Source organism: Lytechinus variegatus, chromosome 3 (genome assembly GCF_018143015.1).
Source record: "Lytechinus variegatus isolate NC3 chromosome 3, Lvar_3.0, whole genome shotgun sequence".
NCBI lineage: Eukaryota > Metazoa > Echinodermata > Echinoidea > Temnopleuroida > Toxopneustidae > Lytechinus > Lytechinus variegatus.
Window position 1 is genome coordinate 16,954,125 of NC_054742.1, and position 19,879 is coordinate 16,974,003.

The following is a 19,879-nucleotide window of genomic DNA, read 5'->3' on the forward strand; positions in this document are numbered from 1 at the left end:
AGAAACCCAACAAACAGTAACATCATACTGATTGCAATAATACTTCTGTGCATTTGTAAAAAAACAATTTTGATAAGTAATGGAAATATTCCCCCAAATATGTTACGAGAGCAAATCATCTACAATAACAAATCTGTATTGAAGACTCAGTATATCATGCTATACTGTCCAATTGCTGGAGCATTCAAAGGTTACCAGAGGTTGATCACAAGTCATACTGAAACCTACCTACAAAAAGCACTATACACATGCTTACATCATTAAACATTTTTCTTACTGTTCAAAACACAATATCAGAGCATTTTACATTTTAGTCTTCACAAAAAATACATTAATCCAAAGGGAGTTGGTTGAGGGCATGTGTGGGATAAAAGCCCTGATATATTGAGACAATTTAAGCCAAAGTACACAAGGACCATGTGGGAATATCCTAAAACAATAAAGGAAGAACATCTATCCCAGACATTTGCTCAAGAAATGAGTCACGTTGGTAAGAGGCCTACCCTGAAGTCACAGTGATTTTAGCCCAATTTAGAAAGTTGGGGCTCCTCGGCTGGGATTTGAAAAGCAAGGGAATAGCTCAGTTCACATCTTATAACCTTTACACCTTTGGTAACTTGATAACAAAATAAAGTGGCATTGGCTCTGATTGGTAGTAAAAACACAAACAAGTGGCTCAAAACATTTCTAAATGGCTCTCATAATAGCATTATGGTTGATACTGAGTATGATTATTTTCACAGATTGATGATAAAAACACACATCTTGTAAAAATCTTGTGAAAAAATTATTTATACTGGCTAAAACAAAATTTAAGTTCAAATTAATCTACAAACTGAAAAATCATTTGATTTAATGACTAACATAAAATGAGATCTACATATTTGATTCTTTTGGGTGCCAGTAACATCTCTTAAAAATACCTTCTTGATAAATTTCAAAACAAAGAAAACTTTGTTCAATAGGCAACACATAAATTGATTTCTATCTAATTTACTTAAATGAGTGCTAATTAATGCAATTAACATCACATAAGTGCACACATTAATTTAATCTTCAATTTGATGATTTCAGAATATTTCATACAGATTTGATGTTCACCTTCAAATTTTGAAAATGTAGAATATAAGAAGGTATGAACAGTCCTATCCCTATTGACCCACTAACTGGATAACCTGCATCAATGAATGTCTGAATGAACCCCAGACATTTATTGATTGATGAATGAAGAGAATAAACACTACCAGGTGAACAAAGGACCATTAAAAGAATGGTAGAAACAACAACGGACAGGTGTAACAACAAGACCAAGAGATACAACAATTATGGAAATGTTGGTGATGGAGGTCTAATTTGGTGGTAGTAAGAGGGGGAAGAAGGGTGGGTGAAAATATCCCCTGGTGTAATTACAGAAGATAGGCATTGAATAATATCATGACTCAGGTATAAGAATGAATAGAGAAGATGTTTGTTCTGCGTGATCGCATCTATGGAGGGCAACTCCAATAGCTTCAATCGACGGAAGAACAACTTGTGTTGGCGTGTCAGGATGCAAGAAGCCCCATGCTACTGATAGCTTTCTTTCTTTGTTTGCTTGTCTGACTGACGGACAGACTGAATCAATGGATGTAAGGTGGACAATGGTAGTAGGCAAACTTGTAGTCAAAGATGTCGTAGGCAAAATGGGGTTTCTTCTTTATTTATATCATTACTCATTCATATCAATGCTATTAAACTGCAGTGAAATGAGATCCCTGAAAGAGGGTGAATAAATATCATATATGAATGTTGATTGCAAATGTATGATAGACATGGGTTTTATGACTGAAAAACAAATGACTGCAACTCTTCATCTCCTATTAAGTGGCAAACGAACTGGATTTTGGAGGAGTTGTAATTGCAATATTGTTATTTGAATTCTTTCCATTGCCTTTACATTACAGTCAAAGTTTTTTTTGTTCGTAAATGTCATGCCATATTTTTTTTTGTTAGGGGAGATCAAGTAGGTATTGATGCATATCATGTATTTTTTTTTAAATTGTACAAGATTTTATGATTGTACCAAATCTACAGAAAAATCTTGAATACTAATGTCAGGTTTAATCAAGCAAGTCACCTGTATGAGTGAAAAATGCCTCATAAAAAACATAGTTTGTCATTAATAAGTTTTTAATACAAGGAGGATGCTTGAAACTCTTGAGATTTTGTTGCCACTGCATATTACAAATGGAAAAAATTGATTTTAGCCCAAATAAGGAGGTACTACTGATGGATAAAAAAAAATTGAGAGCAAATATGACCTTTTTGACTTGTTCATCAAATGTAGGAAAATTGTAAACTACATTATGTTTGATTACCCATTTCATTAACATATGATAATATAACCTGGATATAGAGACATTAAATCACTACATGCCAACTTGATGATTAAACACACACCAATCAGTAGTTTCCTGCATGAATCCAACCCCTCCATTCATCCAACCATTACTGAATGTGATCCTAGAGCAAACACCTAGTTACCTAACCCACGAGCTGGCTTCTTGATGCTTAAACCCTCTGAATCCCCTTTCTCGAGGTCGAGCTGACCCGCGCCGCAATTCAGATCCGCGTCACGATCATTCTAATGGATAGTAATTGCAAAATATGGAATGTGTTTGTCTTCCATATGACTCATAACCTACACAAATAGGGAGAGGAAAATTCTCAGCGCGAGCGCGTGTGAAAATTAGTCTGAGGCACACGAGGCTTATGTTAATGGAAGGAAATGAAGAGGAACTTGATGGATCCGGGTAGAGGTTGGTGTTCAGGATGAGGATTGGTGTAAATGGAAGGAAATCAACAACCAATCAGAGATACAGGCTATGGATGTCCCTATGAAAGATGTCTGAGTATTAAGACTAGCCAACAATTGATGAAGAAAAGAAGTAACCCTTTTGTTTAATCACAGTTCGAAAGTTTAAAGAATGTATTTTTCGTACTAATTTTGTCATAAATTTTTGGCTACTACCAATGACATCAGAAGATGCCATCTAAATTCGAAAGTACTCACCTGTTTTGAAATTGTAATAAGATAATTGAAAATAGGTGATTTATTATTTTGAAAATATGTTAATAGGATTATTGCATACATAGTCCCTATAAAAAAAAACCAAAGTCCTATTATCTATTGTTTTTCATAACACTTGACAATTATCTACACTGTATTGTCTCTTATTTAAAGTCTAAATATTTCAACAAATATTGATTTCATATAGAAATGAAACAAGCTATTTTAAAGTACGATATCCCGTTATCTTAGAGCTATCTAAAGAAGATATGAAAATAGTAGTCTTATCAAACTCTTGTCAATCAGTCCTTCATACACTCTTGTTCTTGTAACATCTCTTCTATAGGATCTGTAGAATATATTTAAAGGGGTTCTTTGTATCTCTTGTCAAACTGCAATGTGTGCTTCATACAGGTGAAATCTGATACCAACCCTCCTTGTAATGGTATACCAAATTGAAAATGAATAATACCTATTTACAATTTCTTTCTCTCATGCACATACAATCTACATAGGACTTAGCTTTTCAAATCCATACTTCAAATATTTGCCCTACATTACCACTTGGAGCAGTAGTTCAACCATCCCATTAACAGAGCAGAATAGAAATCAATAGATGTTTTGGACATGGATGGTAAAATCAATTATCATGTAGGTTTGTGTGTATGAAATGATTACATAGTATGTTTGGAATTTAATAGCAGTACATTTTCACACCTTTTATTGATTAGAATGGTAATGACATGTCAATGCGGTTTGCATTTGTTGGTATAGTGGCACTGATTTCTTTGCTTTGGTCAGCTTCAGACATTAAATAAATATGACTATTAAAAACTCTTTATTATTGCAATTAACATACACTGGTCCACTCAAGTGATTTCAAACAAATGTTTTGTTTATGTTAATCTAATTAATTAAATCAGCAAAACCGATTTATTTAATCAATATTATTGTTAAGCTGTATTTGTCACATCTTAAGTGTTTGATCTGTTCAGTTCCCTTTCATTGCTCAACTTTAATGTCTTCAATTCAAGTTAATTTAGTTGTTTAAATATATTTTTTTTTTATCCTGGAGTATCATTTTATTGTCAGCAACAAATCAGTTATTTGGACTATTGTCTTTTCTTTTGCTATTTTCCTCTTTATTGATTAAAAAACTTAATAACAGCGTGATTTTTCACACTCTACCTCTTCTATCTTACTTAATATTTTTTTATCCATTTGCAAGCATCTTCCATTTTCCTTTAATTTAAATATTATACACTTAATCTTCTTATCTACTAAAACTCACTGTCTCACTGACTGGTTCCTTATACTCTTTACCTATCTCCCCTCTCTCTAATTTTGTCTGTATTGTCTTTATCTTTCTCTCCATCCCATCTCTCTATTTTTCTATTTATCAATCTAATGCTCTATTTTTCTATCTATTCATCTATCTATCTATCTATCTAATATATCTATCTATCTATATATCTATCTATCCATCCATCCATCCATCCACCCGTTCATCCATCTATCTACCCACCTACCTACATACCTATCTATCTATCTATAGATCGATCTATCACTCTATCTCTCACACTCGCTTCTCTTTCTCTTCTACCTTTTCTCACCATGGTAGTAATCAATAGCTCTGCACTAATCCGCTTAGCCCAGCTTCTGGAAGCTGAAACCGTCAGAAATCAATGGGGCTGGCTGGACCCATCAGACAGCTCTAGGTAAGCGCAATTTCAAACGCGACTCGGGAGAAGGTTATTCCCCGTTATCATGTGACCTTCGGTTTTGGCTCATTCATACAACACCCCGCTATCGTGGGAGTGCATCATGAAAATACTTTCAATAAAAACAGCGTTATCATGTTACATGAATCATGAATGGTGAAAGGTTGTGTAAGAGTCAGAGTGTACGGCTATTAGGCCAGGTGAGGTGTCGTCATTCTGGGAACGTTGCTAATAGAGAGAGAGAATAAACAAAACCTATCATCTTATCTCCTAACCTTGAACACTCAATGAATCTGCATTGATTATCTCTAAGTCATAGAAAATAATATACCTGTGCTTAAATATAAAGATTCTAAAGGATTTAACCCCTTTGGTTTAACTTTCAAAGTGCCGCTAATTGTGATATCATTTACACTTTACACAATTTAAATCATAAATATCACCTTTAAAAAGACTATATTTTGTAAAGATGATTATGAGTGACTTATAAGAAATAAATCAAGTTTTAAGGTTCGATGCTTGGGAATAAATTATCAGGTATGTTTTAAGATATGAATAATATAATCTTCTCAGAAACAATATTGTGGTATACATGTTTATGACTGCTAAAACAGGTTCAATTCTTCTTATGAAAAATATTGTAATCTAACAAAATTACAAAAAAGAGAAGATTTTTAAATAGGCTACTTACCTTCCCCAAAGGAAAATTCAATAAATGAGCCTGATGATGTGGGAATACCAGATACGGTTTACATCAAGTTTGTACAGCCCTAAAGCACATTCCTACCAAAAGGTATGGGATCAACTTCACAATGTATATGTTCACACTGAAAGTCTTACATAAATCTTTTAGCATCTTATATTTTCCTGCTAATCCTGCTTATAATTTAAACCCCTGATAGCTTATACTTTATCTCAAATTAAAACTTTGCCAAATGCCAATACAGGGGAGAGTCGAGCCAGATTAGACACAATTGTGTTGCTTCGCCAACTTTGGTGCACAAACAAAATTTCCCATGAAATTTTATTGTATACATGTATATAACACCACCGCAACATGTTGCTTGCAGTTAAAGTTAAGCACCATAAACTTCAAGATAAACAAATAAAGATTCAAATTATATCTTCAAAAGATTAAAAATGTATCTGTGCAATATCTTAATTGATTGTTGCTAAAGTCCTGGAGTCTGCTCTTGGTTTAAGTGGTCAAAATTAATGCTCTCTAGCCATTCTTTGAGTCACAGTTATATGATTTTCTGTTAGAAACATTTTTTTAATACTTTTTTTTCCTATTGCATTAAAATAAGAACTTGGGAATTATATCAAAAGTAGATGAATGCGGTTCCGTGTGAACGTAGCTATTGAATACCTACACCATTGTTGGGTCAACATCCACACCACATCACATTCAATATCAACTCCTTCTAAACAGATCAATACCAGTGGTCACTAGCACGGTAATCTAAAACAGCTCGGTGGATTTAATGAAGTTTTGATTAGAACTGAGTGAATAGATGCATTCCATGGCAAGAGACTACACCAAGGCTGTATTGTTACATCATCATCATCATCATTGTCGTCATGGTTGTTATATTGGTAGCTGGTTATTCTAGGATGATTGACTTGTGTATGGCAGTGTGGGTTGATGATATAAGTAACCATGACTAGGTCTCTAATTTACTACGGCATTACTCAGAAATATTAATAAAAAAGAGATTACCAACAATTATTAGGTATTCATCTGATAACCTGTATTCTGAATTTTTCAAAATTCATCTTTTCAGTTTCATATCAATAATTGTAAAATCAATGGAATTTGTTAGATTTTGAATTCATTCACAATAATTAAACAGTGTTCAATGGGGAAAAAAGGAGAAATGGAAAATGCAAGATAAATTGATAACTAAAACCAATAACAATACATTGTAATGAGGTTTTGAGGTAACCATATAGAATTTTTTAAACAGAGAATATCTTTGAGGGTGAATTGTTAATATCTGTTGGAATTTCACATCTATCCATTTCCAATTAGGTTTATTCGAAATCACCATCAATGGATTCCCTTCTCTCTCTCCTCTGTCTGTCTGTCTGTCTATCTCCCCCTCTCTCCCTCCCTCTCTGACTGTCCTGTTATCTCTCTTTCACTCTTCACCCTCTCCTTCCACCCCTCTCTTTTTCTCTCCTCTCATCTCTCATTTCCCTCCTCTCTATTACCTACCTCCTCTACATATTACCCAAGATTAGATAACAAATTATCTTTCTATCTTCCCCTTCTACCTCTCCAGTTGTATCATCTATAATTTATTTCTCTCCTTTCTACTATCCATCCCTTTTTCTAACCTCATGATATTGTCTTAAAACTGATAATAGGTAGCTAGATATTGGCATCCAGAGCTTTGGATGGCCAGCAATCAGCATGAATAAATAACGAGCCTTTATTGGGAAGGGATTAGTCACCCGTCGTATTAAGCATAGTGCACTTACACCATAGCTATGGTACAATCTACAGTGTCTATCATTATATTTGAATGGGACCTCAATTCCATTTCAATGAATGCATTTCAGAAATGAGAAACTGGTACATTTCTTGAACATCATCTATCCTACCCAAAGTGAGACACATTTGGTGATTTCTAGAACTTCCAATAGGTTCTTCTGCTCATTTACCAATTTTGACTGGGGGTGTCTTTGCACTACACCCAAAATCGAAAATACAATGCAAAACTAGATTAGATAGTAATTTCCACTCTTGTCCAATGCTTCTATATTTTAAAGAATTATTGTATTTGTATTTTTTAAACTAATATGATTATGTAAGCTGTGATACCAAAAGCAATTTAGATCTTATTGCTCTTAAATTTAATTTATGAAACAATGCTCATAAATGCTACCAATCTGTCTATGCATCTATGTATCTAACCATCTATCTATATTTATTCATTTATATATACAAAAATCTGCAAAAATAATTACATGCAACACATTTAATGCTTTTGTAATAAATTGGCTATAACCCCGAGTAAAGATGATATGGTCCACTGAGTTACTGTCATAAAATTTGATCATACTAATTACTTTTCTTTTTTATCTAGTAATTAATGGAAAAACATTTTCATAAAAATAATTGATCTTGATAAAGAAAGTAACATTTTGCCTTTGTTGTACTATAAATTAATTACATTAGGTGTGTTAATGCTTCCCATATTAAGACCTACCAAATCATGCTTTTGATGCACAAGTTGTGATACCAAAAGCAATTTAGATTTTCTATCTTTTTGCTCTTAAATTTAGTTTATAAAACAATGCGCATAAATGCTACCAATCTGTCTATGCATCTATGTATCTAACCATCTATCTATATTTATTCATTTATATATACAAAAATCTGCAAAAATAATTACATGCAACACATTTAATGCTTTTGTAATAAATTGGCTATAACCCCGAGTAAATATGATATGGTCCACTGAGTTACTGTCATAAAATTTGATCATACTAATTACTTTTCTTTTTTATCTAGTAATTAATGGAAAAACATTTTCATAAAAATAATTGATCTTGATAAAGAAAGTAACATTTTGCCTTTGTTGTACTATAAATTAATTACATTAGGTGTGTTAATGCTTCCCATATTAAGACCTACCAAATCATGCTTTTGATGCACAAGTTGTGATACCAAAAGCAATTTAGATTTTCTATCTTTTTGCTCTTAAATTTAGTTTATAAAACAATGCGCATAAATGCTACCAATCTGTCTATGCATCTATGTATCTAACCATCTATCTATATTTATTCATTTATATATACAAAAACCTGCAAAAATAATTACATGCAAGACATTTAATGCTTTTGTAATGAATTGGCTTTAACCCCGAATAAAGATGATATGGTCCACCGAGTTACTGTCATAAAATTTGATCATACTAATTACTTTTCTTTTTATCTAGTAATTTATGGAAAAACATTTTCATAAAAATAATTGACCTTAAAAAAGCAACATTTTGCCTTTGTTGTACTATAAATTAATTACATTAGGTGTGTTAATGCTTCTCATATTAAGACCTACCGAATCATGCTTTTGATGCATAAATTCAAAACAATTACTGTATTCTATCTAAATATTATTTGATATTGATTGTAAACAGTTTTTAGAAAGCGAAAACGTGCATCTATTCTAAACGCATTAAAGCAAAATAATTTTTGTCAAAACATGTTTTGAGTTCCAATACTCAGCTTTAGGGAAAGAGAAGCATATAACCAGTAATTCCTTGATATTGTGTTTATTATGAGCATTTTATAACACTCTTTCTACCTTAAAAATGAAGCATAAGTTAGATATAAGTAAGCTTTGTGTAAATTTAATGGTTAAATAACTGATTTTGATTTCAATGACAAATGATAACTATATAGATATAATTTGATCACAATTTCAGAGCACACAAAAAGCATATATATTTTACTTCAAGAATAGGGAATATGTTTAGGATCAAAACATGAGAGACAAGATAAAAACAATATCTTAAAGCTCAATTTCATTTTTTTTTCAAGTGATCAAATATTTGCACAGACCATAAAGCAAATGTATGATGACATCATCCTGGCAATTTAGTGAACGACCCTCACCATCATCTCTTCTGGCCTTAATTGAGAGACTGCTGAAACTAAGCACTCATCTAGGTAATCCAACACCGCCTTTTGTCTTGCTAATTTATCCCCTCAAGAAAGAAGATGAAGATGGAGAAAGATAGGGGGTAGAGAGAAATAGATGTCTATCCCTAGGAGGTGTTTTTACAGAGAAAGAGAAAACCCCTAACAGGTAAGGGGTACACTAACTGCCTCAAGTCACAATATGCAGCCATATTTTAGACAATTCTTGCTGTTTATTTTATGAGATTATGCATTGATTTCTAGCGTGTACATCTCAACTTTCATGTTCTTTACATCGTTATCTGGTAGGCTCCATTTTGGATCAAATTTTCCACATGGCTGCCTGGAACATTACCTAGGAGGAGCTTGCCATCCTGAAAATCAATTTCCATTATTATTATATGTGATAACTTTCCCAAAAGCAAGATAAAGAGTCCCTGTCTTTAATGTTAGAAGACAAACTTGATCAGTGGGTGAAAAAAATTTCAATCTACTCTTCTTGTGATAAGTGCTCTGAAATATAAAGATATACTTTATGTAAAATGAATTAATTACGTTTAGCACATATTTTATCATAAAAGTAGTTTACAACAAATGATAAATTGCAAAATTCATTTCAATTTTTTCTGCTACGGTGCACAAGTCTGTGTTCAAAGCATAAAAAACAAGGTTTTTATTTAGTTGTGATGATTATTTTTTTGCTTAATCATATTCATTAAAAATTATTACTAATCGGCAGGATTTTGTGTGGCGCTGTCTTGCCATAATAAACTAATGAGCATAAAAACAATGTATGTGCAGCTTGATTTCAATTAGGTAGTCAGAGATGCATATGGTCTGACTATACGAGAGAAAGAGGGAGAGAGTAGAAAGCTGGTCTGAGTCATGATCATAAAAAAATTTGCAATTCAAATTTAAAGAGGATAAATATTCAGTCTGAATTGCTCATTAGAGATTGTTGATTTATCGACTTCATCCACTTAGACTGATATCAAGAATGGTTATTGTGTTTGAACTAATCTAAAATGATGATCACTGCATGTACACTATTCAGTGAGATAGAGAGAGAAAATGGACAGTTAGTTGCATGAGAGAAAAATCAAAAGTGGTCAATATTGAATTATCAATAAAAGAAAAATAAACATTATGTTTGTACATGCAACATACATGAAGGTCATCATACATTATACCAGATTCACATGCTATATGCTATAGATTTGGTAACACTAAGTAACAAGAATGAATAAATAGTTATGAATTGCATTTTATCACAGTCAAGATTAAAGTTTAAAAAGAAATCAGAGTACACATGGAACCCCTATGTTCATATCTTATTGAGATTATAGTACTCGATGGGGTTGAAAGACCATGAGAGCACTTCATGAAACAAATAGTGATCTGCACTGGCAACTGTTATAAGCTACTAAAATCCTTACATCTGATTGGTTCAGATGGTTCTGAAATGGTTCAAAGATTAACTTGTTGGACGTCGTCAATGTACAGTTGTTAATGGTGTCAAATCATCCTTTGATGATATCGTTTGTGGAATTCCCCAGGGGAGTAATATTGGCCCATTTCTCTTTGTGTTATATATAAATGATCTAACAAGTATTCTTCATGATTGTAGAGTGTCCCTTTATGCAGATGACACGTGTATATATATATATAGAAAATAAAAATGTGAACGTTCTTGTAAACAACCTTAATGATGATCTTATAGCAATTAACAAATGGTTAGCGAATAATAGATTGGCGTTGAATATAAAGAAATGCGAGGTTTTGTTGATTGGGAGTAGACATCGAATAAAAAAAAATAGAAGTACCCAATGTTTCTATAGGACCTAATGTTATCAAAGAGTCACTCAAATGAAATACATAGGAATTTTGATTGACCAATACCTTGACTGGAGCAATCAAATAAAAAAAATGAAACAAGACGTCAATAAAAATCTGTACCTACTCAAAAGAATCTGACCATTCATAACTAAACATACAGCACTGATATTTTATAAGAGTTTAATACAAAGCAAATTTGATTACTGTGATATAATTTGGGGCAACTTAGGAAAAGTTTTGAGTGATAATTTACAAAGAATTCAAAATAGAACCCTCCGTTGTCTATTAGACGTGGATTGGATGTACCCATCGGAACATATATTTCAAGAATTAGAAATTAAAATATTGATAGAAAGAAGAAATGTACGCACATTATAAACAATGTACAAGATAATGCATGGTATGCTACCAGAGAGCATTCGTAAAAAATTTATTTTAAGTGATTGTAACTACATGCTTAGATCATCGTCTCTAAAAATAAAATTACCCTTAGTTAAAAGCAATTATAAGAAAAGAAGTTTACAGTACAGGGGGCCAGAAGCTGGAACGCACTACCCAATGACTTAAAAGTAACTAGTTTCAACATATTTAGATTGGACGCCAGAGTAATGTAAACATGTTTCTTCTGTTTGTTTGTTTTTCTTTGTAATATTGATGATTTTAATTGTATATTTATTTCGTATTATGTATCTTAATTGTATATACATGTAATGTGATTTTAATATGTATGCACGGACGTTCAGAAGAACAGCCATTGGCTGAAGTTCGTTTACCGTGTTGAAATAAAATAAAATGAAAATGAACAGATTTTTATGTAGAAATCACTAACAGGATGCCTTGTGAAACATTCTCCAGAGCTTCCTAGATCAGCCATGGTGCAATAATGCTCACACATGTTGAGACAACTTGCCCCTCATAATTATGTAGTGTTATCGCTTAAATAGACTCTAGCCTCCAAATCTTGTCGAAAATTCCACAGATGGAATTGTATTGAAAAGATAAGATAAAATGTTCTTGCCTTTTCAACATTTCTTTCCTCTTTATCAAATGACTTTGTACTCATAATTTTTGCTAAACAAGATTTCTCACCTTATATGAACAATATTTTACTCTGAACTTGTTTTCAAAAGTTAAGAATATGATATAAAGTTCTCTGTTGACAAACGATTTTGTATTTAGTATAATATATCTTTTATATCTGATAGATAAGGGCAGTGTGTAAGGGTGCAAACTCTCACTTTAAATCTGGTTTTTCACTCCACGCTTCTACGAAATGAAAGACTTGGGGCCAAATGAGATTTGGGGGAAACACGCAACCCAAAATAAACTGTCTCATTATTGCCCTTCTCTCTGACTGACAACTGTAACTCTTGGAGGACTTTCATCGCCGACAAAATGACTTGGGGTGGACAATTTTGTTGGGTGAAGATTCTCTGCCAGTCTCTACTCCGGTGGAAGAATGAATCATCACCGGTCTAGTTGAGAGATCCTAAATTTATTGTTCGACCCCCGAAGAGTTATTTCTTGAGGTTAAGCTGGACTTGTTGATGGAAGTAAATTCCTCCCCAAAGAGCTCCTGTCTGCAGCAGCTTATGAAAATTTTGGTGCTTCCCATCCCTGTCTCTAACTTGATCTCCATTTGTCCTTTCCTAAGATTGTCCCTTTCTTACCCCCCCCCCCTCTTCCTTGACATTAATTCAAATTCTAACATATAATATCTTGCCTCTGATAAAAGATTTTGCTTATGTTTTTTAGACAGCATTACTTATCAAATATTTGTAACTTCTTTCAAAATAAGACATTAGTGACAAATGCAAATTTTCAAACTATTGAATTCTTGCATCACTACATGTCATCATTCAAAAACTGTATATAATTTTTTATAGCACAAACCAATGAACAATGAAAACTATCAAATCTCCCTCAATCATCCCCTATCCATCACTCTCTCCCTCTTCCTCTCTCTCTATCTAACCCTCTTGTTTTGTCTTTTAATTACTCGTAAAAAAATCCTCCATAATTCAAAATAAGTCCCTATATTTCTGATCTATTTTTTTTTAATTCAACATCTCCCCTTCTCTTTCTAGTAAACCCATCCTCCTTAATTTGTTGGACCATGGTGGCTGTTTCAGATCATTATTATGACTCCAGGCAACAGAATCAGGCATTTTAATTCATATCAACCCCCCTCCCTCAAATCACTCTTTCTCCTTCCTTCATTGCACACCTTTTTTCATCCCTTGCAACTCAGTTCTCTGTCTTTCATTTTACTCCTCTCTATCTTCCTGTGGCTGTACCGGGGAAGGGGGGAGGGGGGTGGTGTGCTGGCCCAATATATTGTTATAATTTTTAAAGTGCTACTTTTTGGAATGGAAACTATCCTGCTTTACAGCTACACTCCTTCTTGTCTCCCCTCTACTTGTCCCATACCTCCAACCCCTTTCTCCCCTTCCCCCCTCCCCCATTTCCCGCTCTTTTTATCTCCATCTCTCACCAGCTCACAGATGTACAACCAGAGAGGGTCTTCTGTAAATTAAACATTGAGAGCAGACAAATCATGGTGAGTATATCGTAACAATAATCATAATGATAACTGGGTGGCACATGACATGAAGTGTGAGGTGTTATATGGCAATGGTCATTGAATACTTCCATATATTATTATGACATAGAAGACAGCTTGGAATAAAGGCAACACTGAAAATAACTACTGGACTGGTATGGGAAAAGGATAAGTCTTTTTGACTTCTAAGTAAAGGATTTCAATTAACAGGTAACCAAAAAAGGCTAAAACAGGCATTATACTTTCATTTAATACTTTTAAATGGGTCAATATTAGCAATATACACTTAAGTACAATAATTCAGATTCCCTCTTTGATGGATTTCCATAAATCAGTAATGGAAAATAATAGGTCGCCATTCTATAAATGGTTGAGAACAAAAAAGTATAGGGCACTAAGAAAGGACCCAACTTTCTTCTTACAGATGATGTTCATATTTGAGTGTTAAATTAATGCATATTTTTTATGTCAAGATCATGAACTCACCATGTAATAATACCTACCCGATAACCAGTGCCTTCTTTAATCCTGATTTGTATGCCTAAAGTCAGGACAATAACTAGTATCATATAACATAGACTTAATACCCCTATGGCTTCCTTGGGATTAAATTATAAATTTTCTAAAGATGTCACATACAGGGAGGGCATGTTTAAATTTATAATTGTGCTCCTTCTAATTTCATCTTCCAATGTCAATCAGGCTTTAAATCTCATAAATTTCACACTTTTTCCAATAATAAATTCAGACATCCCTTTGGCAAATAAACATTCATTGCATCTGGGTTGACCAGAGGTGAACAATAGTCCACCCTCATAACTTCCCCTCCATTAATACCATCTTGATTTCCACTGGGAAGGATGTTACCACTAGAGGGATGGGAAGGGGGAAAGATTGCACCCCTGGGGAGATGGAAAGGGAAAAGATTGCACCCCTAGTGGGAAGTATGTAGGTGCAAATGGCAGGAGGGCTGTTTTCATCTTTGTAGGACAATCAATGTTCTCTCATTCATAACCTGAGTCTATATTAATACAATCAAAGTCCCTGGAGCTGAGAAAAATCATGAAAAATATGGCAAACGAGATGGAAGGAGCATTTAATGAAGTGAGAAGGATAAAGAACAACGGCTTTGCTAACTTGAGCTCAACTTTGGCGGTTTAAAATATGGCTTACATGAAGATTGTCTCTTTCTTGGTAGAAGGTTGTTACATCATATTCTTCAACACTAATTTAACCAATTGTCCCAACTTAACATGTGGGTTATATACAAAGCCCATTGCAAAGTTCAGTAGCCAAATGGATTAAAAATCATGCTTATGTCAATTTATCTCTAAATCATTAACCATACACTCTAAAGCACTGAGTAAAATTCAACCAATATTGGATAAAAAGAAAACATGCATGTTTGCTGTGTATATTTTTAACCCCATATTGGGCTATTTCAACGCAACATTGTGTAAAATTTACAAAATATCTTTTTACCTAATCAACATGCATGTTCCCATTTTACCCAATATTGGGTAAATCTTTTTTAGAGTGTATGTCATTGTTGACTTAACAATCGTCTCAATCGTAAATAAAAGTAAATATAAAGCACCAATAAAAGTATATTAATTATAATATTCCAAGGATCTCTAATTTTGTTTGTGTTTTTATGTTCATAAGAATCAAATTGAAAACCAAGCAAATTAACCCACGTCTCTCAAATTTGAAGGAAAAATATCTCCTTCAAGATCATGGTTTCATTTCTATTTGGCTAGTAACAATTTCATGAAATCATCATGGGTATCTATAATGTCTAGTGATTTAATATGTACATTCCATATATTGAAAACCATAACAGGTTTTGCATACTGAATGTTGGTAGATGGGGGATGGAGTCATCTACTTTTCATCATCTTTTTCATTTTGGCAACTCTGTTAATTAAAATGATGAGTAATAGAGACTTGGGAGAAGGGAGAGGGGGTACTGTACTGGCTGTACTATATAGCCCAGGGCATTCCTCCACTGCTATCACACAGACTCATTCACAATTTTCATCCAGTAAGCTGTTCACATGGCAAACTTCATAACTGTCATATTCTCATCGTCTAGATTATTAAAGAGAGAATAGTAAGGGTAGTATAGTTTTTAACCCCCCCCCCTCTCTCTTTCTTTCTAATTCTCTTCCCTCTGACCAATCCCTATCCCACTTCTTTCCTTCACTCATTTTCTCCACTTCAACTTTTCTGATCATTCATTACTTTACTATCTATTTTTAAGTGCAAAGCTATTTGAACAAGTTCTGATCTATTATTATGTAATTCCTATAGACTTTGTACATGGATCACCCTATTACAATAGAAAATTAATCTTTCTATTATTTTATTTAGACTCCCTTTCAAATTCAGACTGATACCTAAACCATTAATGTTATGTCATCTTACCCACCCACCCCCTCCCTCCCTCTCTCTCTCTCTCTCTCTCTTTTGCTCATTCCTTCTTTATCCTTGTTTCATTTGCCTCTTTCTTTTGAACTTCTTTTAAAATCCCCATTCATTTATTAAATATGAAATGGTCCACTTTGATAAAGCAGCATGCATTGAACCCATGCTGTTGTATAGGTTAATCACAGTCAAATGCTTGTTTTGTATGCCAATCAATATTTGTGAGTGTAAAAATTAGCGATATACAACATTTGTGTCTGAATTCAAATTTTACTATACCTTAAAAACATTATGCAAAATAAAATCCACTTCCCAGGACGAATGAAAACAGAAAAATATTTTTCTGCATAAAACTATGAAATAACATATTTTATCATGAGCCTTCATGTAAATGAACTGTGCTCAAGGGGAAATATGATGTCATCTTGTAGAGAGATTACAATTTTTTCTTCAGAAGGGAAAGAGGCAAGTCTTTAAGCTAGAGGGTTAATCAATTTGATTTTGCTTTTGTCACCAAACCTCATATAATGAATCAATAATGGGTTTAATTTTCGTTAGTGGTTTATCCCTAAGCATTTCAATGTATAAGCAGAGAAATGTAACAAGTGTATTCCCTTGTCTAAAGATAGCTTGACCCTATACACAATTGAGATATGCAGCATAATAATACTAGATCTATTACTTTATTATATGTTATTGGTTTCCTGCAAGAAATTTGTTATTAAAATACAATCTATGGAATATACAGAAGTACAGTAGATACAGTTTTTAATAAGTTATATGGATACATGTAACTCTTATTGAATTTAAAGTACAATGCTCTGTCACAGCAATGACAGATAGTTTTAATAGGTGGTGTTTTGTAAGTTTACACAGTATACAAAAGATGCAATTAGAGTATTCATCTAGATCTATACTATATGCCATTACATTATAATCATAATATGCCACTCTTGAATATACTTAGTATACTTCAAATGGACAGTATGTATTCACTGCATTTACATATATATTCCTTTATATATTTGAACAAAATGAAAAAAATAGATGCAATTATTTATTATTTTATCCAAGAATTCATTTAATTCTATACAATATGTGATAACATAATCATGATATGCCACTTATATTATATTCAGTTCAATTCAAAAGGAATTATGTATTCAATGCATCTATTGCACCTATTTGAATTAAAAAAAATAGAAATAAATTAAAATGAAGGAAATATGTCAGTAGATATAAGCAATATTATTTTAATCATTTGACTTTTAATTCATTGAAAACTAAAAATTGAAATAAAAAAACAATGCAATAGCAAATGTAACTTACTTCATACAGAGATTCACATCAGCATAAAAAGTTAATATGGAAATTAAAGGTAAATGACTCATGATAAGAACCAAAGATGCTTAATATTAGAAAGGTAGATAGGAGTGCTATAATCACTTTTTCTTGCAAATTTTTGAAGAATGTGTCTAAAAAGACTACATTGCACAGTGAAAGCATTAACAGATGGCCAAGAATCATATCATCCTGTCTGATGTATGCATTGCTAATCTACAAGCCTTTCTCAAAACAACCAATTTACATTACATTATCCATATACCTCTTGGCTTTATGATACTCTTTTTGTTAGTAAAAAGATGCAAGAAGGCAAGTATTATGCCTTCGATTTTTACACTATTCCCAAATCTCTACTTACAACTCGCTCTCTCTCTCTCTCCCTCTCTTCTCTTTTCTGTCTCACATACTTCCCCACTCTCTCCTTGTTTTTTATCATTGTACTTTACCTTTGAAATCCTGTTAAAAAAAATCGTCTATCACATTCTCTACATCATAACTCCTAAAAAACCTTCATATACGACATCTTTGCCAACTTTAAAACGCATCTTCCATAATCCAAGGTTCATATTTCCATCTTTCTCCAATTCCCCCCATTTCTTCCTCTCCCTCTCTCTCTTTCCTCATTCTCATTTATAATCTGGCTTGTATCTTGGGGCGTTGCTATCACCGCGCCTCCTCTGATCTCTTTTGGTTGTATCAGTAGATGGATTATATGCATCTTTTTGAACAATAATGGGTGTTGATAGGATTTGTAGAAGCAAGGGGTGAGGATTTACTACCAATCCCTCCAGGACTCAATCCAAAGTACAAGACCTCTCCCGCTCTCTGTCTCAATTCTAGCTGATCATTGCTTTCTTCAAAACCATATTTTCAAACTCTTCCTCCAAGTCATCTTTTGTTATGAAAGAGAACAGGTTGACTTACAGTTCATATTCATGAATATGACAAACACACTTTAGGCCTATTCCATTCTTTCTATCCTTATTTGTCTAGTACTCTGTGTTTAATTTATCACCTTTTCACAATGCTTAAAATGTATACTTTTTACTCTCTCCTCTTTCTTTCATTGAGCTTTGGGCACTCAGAGTGGATATGACATATTAAAAATACCATCTGTAATTAAATGGCACTTTGTTTTATTTTTTAACCATTTCTCTGATCAGTGTCACTATTAGTTACTTATTTATCTCCATCTTCATCATATTGTCTTATTTTGCTTATGCTGTTTTCAGATTAATCAAGTACCTAGATGAATTTGCTCCTTGTTTAAAAAAAAATTGAATTCTGTTTCCCATGTAGGCATGTACACAAACATGACATAGAAAAAAGGCTAACTCAAACTGATTTGAAAGAAAAGTGATGTTTTAAAAAGAAGCTATTATGAATCATTTGCCCTATATTTCAGCGCACAGTGCAGAGATAGTAATCTGTTTAAGAGAGATAAAGATTATAACCATACTCCTAGTCAATTGCAATAATCAGGAATTATTGAGCTGCCAAATGGGTCAAGTAGCCGATGGGAAAATGCTGCACAAAGAAAATTGGGTTTAGATAGAGAAAAAGAAATGGTTGTGAGGTCCAAATAGCGATATTTGTATGTATCTGTCTAAATGAAAATCAGGTTATGAGGTATGTGAAGTTTTGTTGTAGGTCCATGATATAATTGATGAGTGACAGAAGGGCATGATTCATATCAACTAACATAGATTTTAAAGCCCTTCTGGATTTGTCTTGATCACATCACCTTAAAATTTAGTTGAATAATATGGCATATAAAATGTTTAATTTTTTATTTCAATATAATTCACTGTAAATGACAAGACTCCAATAGCTATATAGTGAGAAACAAGTCAGATCTATTCAGTTAATTAATCCAAATTTGTTTTGCAAGGTTGTGAACTCTTATTGCTAGGTTGATTAATGCACATCAAACCTTCATGAATAAAGATACCCATGCTCATGGCCCAAAACAATCACTCCAAATAAATCAACTGGGACTAAAGTAACTACCTCATCAAAGTGGCATCTAAGGACAAAGTGATAATCAGACTTTTTCTGTTTTTCCTTTGCTTGAGAAAAAACAATACATATAATACAAGGAGACAAGGAAAAATATATGACAAAAAAATGAGAGACATCATTCTCATAATACAAATATTGACATACTTAAATCTGTGTGTTTACATTTAATTAACCCAGTTTGAATTTACACCATGCAGCAGTTTTCCCCCAATATAGAAGGACATACAGAATATGACTGGTATATGTTCTCTGAAATCATGAAAGGTACAT